The sequence below is a fragment of the Alligator sinensis genome, unplaced genomic scaffold (assembly GCF_000455745.1).
Source record: "Alligator sinensis unplaced genomic scaffold, ASM45574v1 scaffold1294_1, whole genome shotgun sequence".
In the NCBI taxonomy this organism is placed as follows: domain Eukaryota; kingdom Metazoa; phylum Chordata; order Crocodylia; family Alligatoridae; genus Alligator; species Alligator sinensis.
This window is the reverse complement of record NW_005842310.1, coordinates 723,811-734,451: the sequence shown is the minus strand read 5'-3', so window position 1 is coordinate 734,451 and position 10,641 is coordinate 723,811. Positions and strand designations below refer to the sequence as shown.

The 10,641-nt window shown below is 40.4% G+C and overlaps 1 long non-coding RNA gene across 1 annotated transcript in view; it reads right to left on the bottom strand.

The window, feature by feature from the left end:
* The window catches only part of LOC102371665, a 40,121-nt gene extending 30,834 nt beyond the window's left edge, over positions 1-9,287 (bottom strand). The window contains exons 1-2 of the long non-coding RNA XR_324408.1: positions 9,210-9,287; positions 5,591-5,660 (exon numbers count right to left, since the gene is read on the bottom strand). This is a non-coding gene — a long non-coding RNA (uncharacterized LOC102371665). The remainder of the gene's footprint in view (positions 1-5,590; positions 5,661-9,209) is intronic.
* Positions 9,288-10,641: the final 1,354 nt, after the last annotated feature.

Genomic DNA, 10,641 nt, shown 5'->3' with positions numbered 1-10,641 from the left:
AGCAGGAAGGAGCTATATACCCTGTAAAAGGCTTGAGGGGCCTCCCCTGGGACTTCAAGGGCCTGATCTCACAAACCCAGGGAATTCTCATTCAGGATAGGGTCTCTTCAGTCCTGGGGGTGCCTGCCCAGTTTGCAGGATTAGAGATGCACCACCAAGATCTCTGGGTCATGTATCCCTAAATGGGAAAAGTCAGAATTTCCTTGCTTACAGAGATGAGGAAACTGGATAGGCACTCCCAGGGCTTGATTCTGTGTCAAATTCCTGAGGCCTACCAGATTTGGTCCCTCAAGCCCTAGGAGAACATGTCATTCATTTTCCCACACCATCAACAGGTGGTATAATAAGTAATGTGTATTTCTCTCAGTGAGGTGGATCAACTGTATCAGGACACATCACAACATAGCTGATCCACTCCATTGTGGGGGACATCTATTTTTAGCCCCTGATCCTGATGCAGGGATGGATTTTGTAGAATAGGGCAGTGGATAGCTTCCTTCAGATATATTCATCTTTTATGGTCTTCTATTTGATAGTTATATTACCGTTAACCTCTTGTGTAGTATGTGTTGGCAATGCACATTGTGATTTCATTCCCTTCAACAGATAATGAAAGTCGAGCTTGTTATTTTAATGAAATCTTTGAGTAGGATTTCTTGTTCACTTCAACACTTGGGCAAGTAAATATGGCAGAATGAGACTTCACATCATTACCTTTTCAGTCTGTGAACCTTCAGAACAAAAGAAATGATGTAAGATCTTATTTTGCCGCCTTTGCTAGCCCAGACAGTACAGTGAAAAAGATGTTTTGGTAGTTAATGCATTTTGCATATGAACCTAATTTCATAGGTACTTGCAGTCCTGAAGCTAACTTACCTATTTTCTAAGTATATGAGTATATTGAGGCCACTATAGTAATACATACCCATAACACCACCACAAACATTTCATAATGACACATATGGAAAAGAATGCTGAGGATGTGTATTGATGTCAAGAGGACGGAGGAGGAATAAGATTGAGACAGGAAAGACAAATGTGGAAGTAAATCCAATATTACAAAGGGTGGTTTGTGGGAGGAAATTATGACAGCAAGACGGTTCAGAGAAATGGATGGAGATGGGTAGAGTTAGCTTGTTGCCAAATCTAGCTAGATATTGGAAATGATCTTGCTGACAAATAGTAAAATATTGTTTCTATAAATCTATACAAATCAGAATGTTGTTTTTGAACATGTTTTAACCTTATTGCCATTCAAATAATAACTGCTTTGAATATGTATGTTTACTGCTTCATCCTGAGGGTTTAAAGCCCAATCCTGGTGCTATATTTTTTAGGTATAGTAGATCACATGATAATCAAATTGCAATGAAATCATTTAAAGCACCTTTCTCATCTCCATGATCACTGCAGATGGTGCCTCTTTGGCAGAGCAATGAAAAAGAGGGAAAATATATTGGTAGATTGGAACCATTACATAAAGACAAGTACAATGCAACAGAAGCAAAGCAACTGCAAATACTTTCTAACTGTGTAAATCACAGACACACCGAGGAAGAGGACCTTCCCACATTTACCCCATAGCCTAGTAATAACCCTACTGTAGACCTCCCACCCCAGAGGAAGCTTGAACCTCCATCTCCCACTTCCGAGAAAATACCTTGATGATCAGAACATGGACTATGCCTTACCAAAAGCCATCTCCACCTCTCATGTTGAAGCCATCCCACTGGGAAGCCAATAGAGGAAAGCACATGGGCCAGTAGAAGAAAGAAAGTTAAAAAGAATGTGGCCTAGTGAGATGGGTAGTGCTTTGGCCCTTGTTCTGAGTAGCGTTTCTGCCTAGCACTGATGTGTCTCACTCCTAGGCAGATGTCACAAGTGCTAAGCTGAATGGTATGAAGACCCCTCTCCAGCATCAAACAGTTGCTATTTTTTTAGCTTTCTAAAAGCTAACATTTGGAGGATTTACACAGAGGTTGCCCACCTGCCCAGGAGAAACAAGATCACAAAACAATGTAAGCAGCCACACGCTTCAACAAAGTGAGCTGTACTGGAAGGAGTAGGATTGAAAATCTGCATAAATGGGACAATTGCTAGTTACAAGGACAAAGATAGCCATATAAGTCTTCCTTACTTCCTACCCTCCAACTGGCAGTTATATTTAGGCCCTAAAATATGAGTTTTACTTTCCTTATCTTGAGACTCCCAAGAATTTTTCCAGAACACTAGGGAAAAGTCACCTTGCTATTCCTAGGATTGATATATAGTTAAAAATAAAATTAAAAAAAAACATGATACTGAGAGCCATACTGGAAGAAGCATAAATAAAAGAGAAAAATAGGGAATTAGGATCAATTATAGAACATAATATAGGGGGTAAAATGCAGAACAAATAAAAAATACAACTTTTTTTTTTTTAATTTACTGGAGTCCAAATCTTAAAGAAATAAATTATTTGCTGGTTGCCTTTAAAAGCAATGTTTCCTTTGAGACTATTCTTTCCACGACTCTCTTTATTCTGCCAAACATGAAAAGTGTCATCCCTGCCCATTTGTAACATATAATTCTTGTTATGTTTATGCTCAGGACAGCTGGTAAAATAATACAACCTGCTAAAGATTCTGGGATTTTGTGAAATGAAATGATGAAAATCATTCCATGGAACATTTCTTCTTCAACTGAAAAGACTGACAGCACATTATTTGTGCCACACAGTAGCAAAATGTAAAAAAAAAGGAATAATGACTCAGGATCTTGGCTTAAGTTGCCCAGTTTTATTCAATAAGAATTAAAAAGGAGAACATTTGTTATAGGTTATAGAAACAAGTACTACCTGAATGAATCAAACCAACTTATTTTTTCAGGTTCCCTGATTGATTTTCCACTAATGTAGTTCTGAATTTAGTTTGTATATCAGAAACTTGGGATGCTGAATAAATATTAGCTGATTTATTTATTTTTTTGTTGAAGACCATAAAAAACCCCGACAAAAATGTTCCTTAGTGGGTTTTTTGTATAAAGATCCTGGGGTAGTACAGGACCTTTGAAGAGTAACTGTATCTTGCCACTTTTGGTGTCCAGTCCTTATTCATGTGCATAGACTTACTATTTATATTAAAATATGGAAATCCTTCCCAAATGAATGGAACATAAAAGAGAATTGAAGAGAACAAAGAGGGAATCTGAATATAATTATATAAAGTCAAATAAGAAATTACTTTTGTGTAACAATTTGACATAAAACCACCCAGTCTTGTATTACTCCTTGTATTACTGAGGAGTAAAGGGAGCTATTAAAGCAGAGAAGCATATTGTAGAAATGATTGATTTGTATCAGCTTCCAACATACATATTTTGAGGAGATACATATTTTGGAATTACTCATTCCAGGTAATAAAGATGAGGTACTATCAGATACTAAGGGCTCAGATGGAGTGGAGGACTGGACTGAACTGATATATTAAAAACTAAGAAGTCATAGGAGCAGATGGTTATCATCCAGTAAGTCTTTAGAGAACCTTAGAATAAAATATCTGAGCTGCAATCAATCATGAAGCTACTAAACTAGAGGATTGACTAGAAGGCAGCAAATAGTGTAACTAGCTGACCAGAGGCAGTCAGGGTGATCGAGGGAATTACAAAACCATGAACCATAACCAGTAATAATAAAACAAAGTTATAAAACAGTTGGATGAACATGAGATGGGAAGAAGAAGCTATCAAGGAAATGTACATTAGCGTACAGTAGTGTATCAGAGGTCTGTAAGAAAACACCTAAATACCTGGCTTGATAAGAACTAGCTGACATATTTTGACTTTCCTAAAGCCTTCAATAAAGTTCTTCTAAAGAGTCTGCTAGGGAAACTATGTAGTAATTTGGTTACAGGTGAAATACCATCTTGGGTTAGAAACTGGTTATGACAGGAAAGAGAAAGAAGGAAAAAAAGTCAATTTTCAATATGGTTAAAGGTCACTAGGTGAGGCACATAGTTATCTAGTTGGGAAGATTTACAAAAGCCAGTTGTTCATTCATAAATATATCTTGTTTGGGAACTAGAATAATTATAGCTATGTTAGGGCTGCATCACCTATCAATCTAATAGGACCTTTTTTTAGGAGAGAAAACTACCTTGGGCTGAACACAGCTACATTGCTTTTGGTTCTGCAATTAGTGCATCCAGCAGTAGCTAGTGTTTTTCTACTCCCTCTAGGCATATCCATTTCATCCTGTCTTTATTTGGATTCTACAATTGTCTCCACTTTGCCTGTGTGGAATCCCTTTTGGAGCAAAATATAAGCAAAGTATAGACATCCAAAAAGCTCAAGGCATTGAAGGACTGCCCGTGGGGATGCCAATTAACTAATTAATCCAGAGGGTTGTTAATCCTCTATGACCCACAGGTAGTCAGGTTCGGGGCATTAAAGTAAGTTAATTTCCCTGAGCATTGATCTACTGTCCAACCCCACTCAGAGTTAGGAAGAGTAACTACACACTACAACACAAGTAGGTTGAGCAATATAAGCTGTATTACACACCAAACCCACACAACTACCTGATGCAATATTCACACCTGAGCTGCAACACAATAAAATACACCCAATGGGACAATAACCTGATGCACATCCCAACTTCAATGCCCCTGGTCACTCAACTACACATTACAATGAGCTTTGGTCACTCCACAGTTAACTGCTGTGCAAGTTCACAGATAACCCAGAAATGACAGATGGGAGCAAGAAAACCCTGGGCCTAGTCAGCAGGAGAAATCCTCTGACAATCCCTGAGGATTTCTAGCTTTTCCCTGCTTAGGAACTCAGCACCTCAAATAGGGAAAGGGTGATTCTTTACCCAACTGTAGCTTCCCAACAACCAGGTCACATCAAGGAACGTGCACTCAATGAACTCCTGCATCCTGAGAGCCCTGAATCAGAACTGTTCAGCCACAGTGAGAGCAAGGCCGACCCCGAGCCCTGGACAGGATTTTTAGGCTTCTAATCATGCCATCTGTCATTCACCCAATGGTCCAATCATCACCCTTTTCACAATACCAAATCAGAAGTTTGAGTCTAATCTAAATCAATTACATTTGAGTGCACATCAATCCAGGTCTCAGACTGGGTTCTGCCATTTTTAAACCAGTCTGTGTGTGGTGAACTTCTGTACTGTTATGGGTTTAGACCAGTTTCCAAGAACATATACCAGTAAAAGTGTAATGTCTTTCCCTGGCCATTGGATTAAGACCTGCAGACCTAGTTATGGTGACGAGACATGAGCTGCCAAGGCAGTGAATGACCCAGAAGCATCAGGAACCGCAACCCTGAGGCTTATCAGGAAGCATGTCAGCGGCATGGTTGTGGGAAGCCTGGCGCATTGCTGCCACACTTTATCAGTGCATACCGGCTCCAGCTGGCTGGGTGTACACTGGAGCACATCATAAAGATGTGCCTGGCCCCAATAGAAGAATAGCCCAGAAGAGGAATTACAGCGGAGAAAAAGCCGGCTACCAGTATAGCTTGCCCCGGCAGGGGCAGATGGAAGGAATCGGTGGCAGTTCCTGCCTGTAAAGACTCAGAGGATTCTATTTACCTGGGAGATAACAAATGAGAGCTTCAGACCTGCTGCTGACCCAGCCAAATAGCAAGAAGCCCTCGGTATCCTGTAGAGAGAAGGAATCATGAGTTGCTTGAGGCACAGTGAAAGGATTCTCGTGCAAGCCTCAAACAACATATAGAGTATGTAGCCCTTAGTAGTTTAATGAGAAGTGAAGCCCCAACTGGGGGCATAGGACTGTGAATTAGACTAGCCTGACCCCCTGGAAGACTGAATTGATTGGGAGCTTTTGGTTTAGACTGACATTGCACCAAGTACATGGGGACTTGGTGGTGCACTGGTGACCCTAATAACCTAATAAAGGCTGACACCATCAGGTTGGTGTTTGGACAGGGTGCAAGGGGAGGTGGAGCCCCAAGGAACACCACTTGACTAAACAATTAATGGCACATTAAAACAGAAACATTATCTTTGATATGTAACATCAAAGCGTGGCAGGAAAGACAAGGGTCCATGCCATTAGCAGTTGGCATCTGTGGTCAAACTGTCAGGTCCTAAAGGTGAGCCCACTGAAGACATCCCCTCAAGATGTGGGCATCTGCTTAAGGTAACACAGGGATGTTTACACTGATCTACTTCCTCCTGGAGTCCACAATAATCCTTCCTTTTATTTCACAGACTCATGGGAAAATACTGCTAGAAGCAACCGCGAGAAACGTTCTAGTCTGACCTCAAGCTCAAGGTAGGATCAAAAATTTCAGACAAATGTTTGACTAACTTGCACTTAAAAATGCCTTGTGATGTGGATTACCACAATTTCTGTAGGTAATGTTTTCCAGTGCTTAGCCCCCTTCCTCCTCAAAAAAAGATTTATGATTTCTTAAGAGTCTTCATGTACTAAATATGGTGTTAGAAAGTGGAAGATAATATTTAGTACATGAAGACTCTTAAGAAATCATTCCTCCATCTTCTTTTCTTTAGACTAAACAATCCCAATTCTTCCAATCATTCCTTGTGTGACAAGTTTTCTATATCTCTAGTTTTTTGCTCTTTTCTAAAAAATATCTGTCTTAACTCTTTGCAATTTGCCAACAACATTTCTGAAAAGCTCATGATTTAACCAAGCAGGTATCTGGCTTAACTTCCTATTGTTCCTTTGCTTTGGGGTGACCATCCTCCCATAGGATTCTGCATAGCAGTTCTCTGAAGTTAATATCTGCTTTTCTGAAATCCCATGCTTTTATCCTGCTTTATTGCTTTCCATAACATCACAAACTCATTTCTTCTCTTTTGTCACTGAAGTTGACCCCCGCCCCGCCTCCAGATTCTCCAGCGATTTTTCCTTATTATTCAGAGGAAAATCAAGAAAACCACTTCTAGTTCATGTATGCACCAGAAATTTGCACAATTTAAGAAATGCTGAATTTCTTGTCCTGTCCTTCCAGAAGCATTTGATAAAGTAGGTTGTTGCTTCTGAGTGCTTGTGCCCATCTGAACCAATTAGTCTGAAGGTGTCACCCTGCCCTGTCTTCTGCATAACTTCAGACTATTATGGTTAACCACCTTCCCACCAACACATATCAATAAACATTAATTCCTGTGACTTGGATACTTGGTTATTTGTTTTTAAAAAGTTTTAGCCACCTCTTTTTCTACCTTGTTTGTTGATCTATAATAAACATCCACCATGACACCACCTTGGCTTTTTTGTGCCTTTCAAAAGTCTTCCCTCCTAATTTGTTAATTTAGTGTTAGCTGGATTAGGAATTTAAGGTGTGTCTATATGTGCACTTTAATCTGCATTTTAATGTGCATTAAAGTGTCACTAAAAAACTGCTTTTTTGCTAATGTGCATTAAAATAGGATAATGTGCATTAAGCATCACTTCAAAACTGTGCTATTCAGTTAATGTGCATTGAGATAGGCTAATGTTCATTTTCCTAGTACCTCACATTGGAAGGTGCCTATACATGTTCATTGAGGCTGCTCTGATGCACTGTAATTACAGTGTGTTGGAGCAGACCTGATTAACAGAGTCTCCTGGAGCATGGTAATTACTGCACGCTCCACTGTCACATGTATCAGCATCCCTGCACTGAAAAATGCCAGTTGGGGTACTTTAAAGCGCATTTGATGAGCTTTTGTTAAAGAGTCCCTGGCCACCATTTCTCAGCATGGGGACACTGATACACATGACACTCCAGGTGCTTTAATTAGAGTGGCTCTCGGAGACACTCTAATTAAAGCATCCCCCTCCCTGCCCACCCCCCCAAGCATGTGTATAAATGCCTGGAGGTACTAGATTTAATGAGCATTAACTAAAGTGTGTTAATGCATGTGTAGATGTGCCATTTGATTGTAAACTCTTTTGGGAAGGGAATGTTTCTTAGTTGCTATTTGTATAGCAGCTAACATACTGAGAGCTCAGTTTAATTGAAACTTTTCAGTAGTAATGATGATGATGATGATGATGATGTTGATGATGATTCAGTGAAATGCCCTAAGATTCAATAGCAGAATGAGTGTTCAATAAGAAGCAGGGAATAAACAGTGTGGTGTCAAAATATGAAATTGATTGAAAAATATTTAAAATGAAGCAAGAGTAGAGAAGCATGTAATGGGATATCATAAACCTAGTTGATTTGGCAGCAGTGTGGCAGATTAAATTCAGTGTTGACAAATGCCAGGTAATATACATTGGAGGGAATAATTTGAATTTCTAGAGACAACCACAGGTTCTAAATTAACTGTCACCAGTTAGAAGAATTATAAAAGAGAACCGTGGATCATATATATATATATATTACATAGGAGTACAAAATAATATTAAAATATTAAAAAGACATTTACTGAGAAGTGTAATCTGGAAAAACATGTTTCATCCTGGTATGCTTGGGTAGAAACCTGAATCATTAAAGTAAAAAATGAAATTCCCATTAATTTCAAGAGGAGCAGATTATCAGGCTTTTGTCCCCTTATATGCTATTTCTCCCCCCCTCCCCCATACAGCATAAAAAAGGACCTACAAATAGAATAATAAGAACATTTTTGTATAAAGGTCAATTGAAAAGATGGGAAACTTTATACAACACAGTACTGTCTTGGACCTCCTCGATTATTGAGTTTAGTTACCTACTATTGCAAGCAATCATGGCATATAATCCAATTACATTGATCTAGCTGTATCTTAAAAGTAGTTATGAAACACATGGAGAAAACCTATTATTGTTCCAGAACCTCACTATTGTACTTAGAAAGGAGAAAAAAAATAAGAAATGTCAGGATGACATTATATACTATTATGGATGCAACAGAAAAAAAATGTTTAATTAGTAAATTAAAACAAAAATAGTTGTCCTTTTTCATAATGCAAAAATAAGGAACGGTTCAAGACACTGGTTGGGAACATATATCAAAATGATAAAAAATGCAAAACAGATGAGTCTGTAGAACTCATTGCTACAATATACTACTTAGTTGACAATTTTATAAGACTAAAGAAAGGTTGAAACAGTTACAAGAAAGCAGATATTTGAAAGGTTAAATTTAAGGTTATAAACAAGGTTATAAATTTAAGGTTATAAACAAGTGAATGATATATAAAACCTCTTCCTGGATAAGCCAACAAATATATTTAAACTCATTATAAACTCACCACCATGTGTCTTTAATCTTCCTTTATGCCATAAAATTGTTGGTGATAGGATACCAAGATAATTCCACCATTGCTCTGTTTTAAGCTATGTCTAAAAAAAAAAACAATTTACATTTCTGGAGATTAAAAAGCTTGCTACATTCTTTAATGAGTGTTATGAGTCACACCAACAAGCAATTACAGATTTGCAGATGTCTGATGGAATAGGCACCATGTGCTTGCTTCAGATTCCTTACCACATAACAACAAAACCAGCTAAAGATCAAGAAGAAATGTCACAAAGACTATAAATAAGGACCCATTTCTCAAGTAGAGTTGTTCACATACATAAGTGCATGCACCTTCAGACCCTTAATTACTAAGTTCAATTATATCACTAATTACGTTGAAAATTTCAGTGCAGGTGTAAACTAAACAACCTCAGATTTAGTCCTCCCAGATGTATTTTATCCCTCATCGAGATGCAAAATAGATTCCTTACTACTAATTCCCACCTGTCAAAAACTGAAAGTGCTTGTGTGCACAATTACCATGTTTAACATAAGTAGAAAATGCATATTCTTTCTTTCTTTCAAGATGGCCACCGACAAGTGAAGCCCTTCTAAGCTCCTGCAGCTCGGGTGCCTTTTGCGCATTCCCTGCACTCCATGCCCCCCTTTTCCTCTCCCCATCCCCCAAAAAACCTTGCCTCTCCCCACCCTGTCCTTGGGGACCCCCTCCCTGCCCCTTCCCCCTGCTTTCTGAGCGTTTTTCCCCTGGGCTCTGGCAGCCTCCTTTGCCTCTGCCCCTCCCCCACCCCACCTGAGTTCTCCCTGTGATTCCTGCCGCCTGCCTCCCCCAGGGCCCCTTACCTTGGTCCCTGCCATCTCCTCCTGCCTTGGGGCTTGTCCTGAGCCCCTGAAGGGTTGCTTTGCCCCCCCTCAGGCCAATTTTGGGGTGTCTTCAGCCCCCTCCCTGTCCCAGTCCCTGGCGTCAGCCTGAGGCTTTTTTATTTTTTTTTCCTCCTCTCCCTCCTGTGGGAGAGTTAACCCTCTCCTGCCCAGGATGCCTGCCAGCAGCCAAGGCACTCGGCATGGGGATGTCTCTGCGGACCTTCCCCTCAGCCATGGCCTGCGGGTGCACGCCCCTCTCTATGTCAGGGTGGAGGACTGCGCCGGAGCTCTGGCAGACCTGCTGGGACGACGGAGCATCTGGTACTCCTCCCGAGTCAATTCAGTGCCCATCGTATATTTGAGTTCTCCCAGCCTGGTGAGGGAGGTGTGTGTGGCAGGGCTGGACATCTCGGGGGTCCACCACTTGGTTAGACCCATGGAGACCCTGGCAGTGCGGGTGGTGGCCTCCAACGTGCCCCCGCACCTGCCAGACTGGGACCTCACCAATGCGCTCGAGCGCTATGGTGTCCTCACCAGCCCCTGGCGCAGGCTGCCCATGG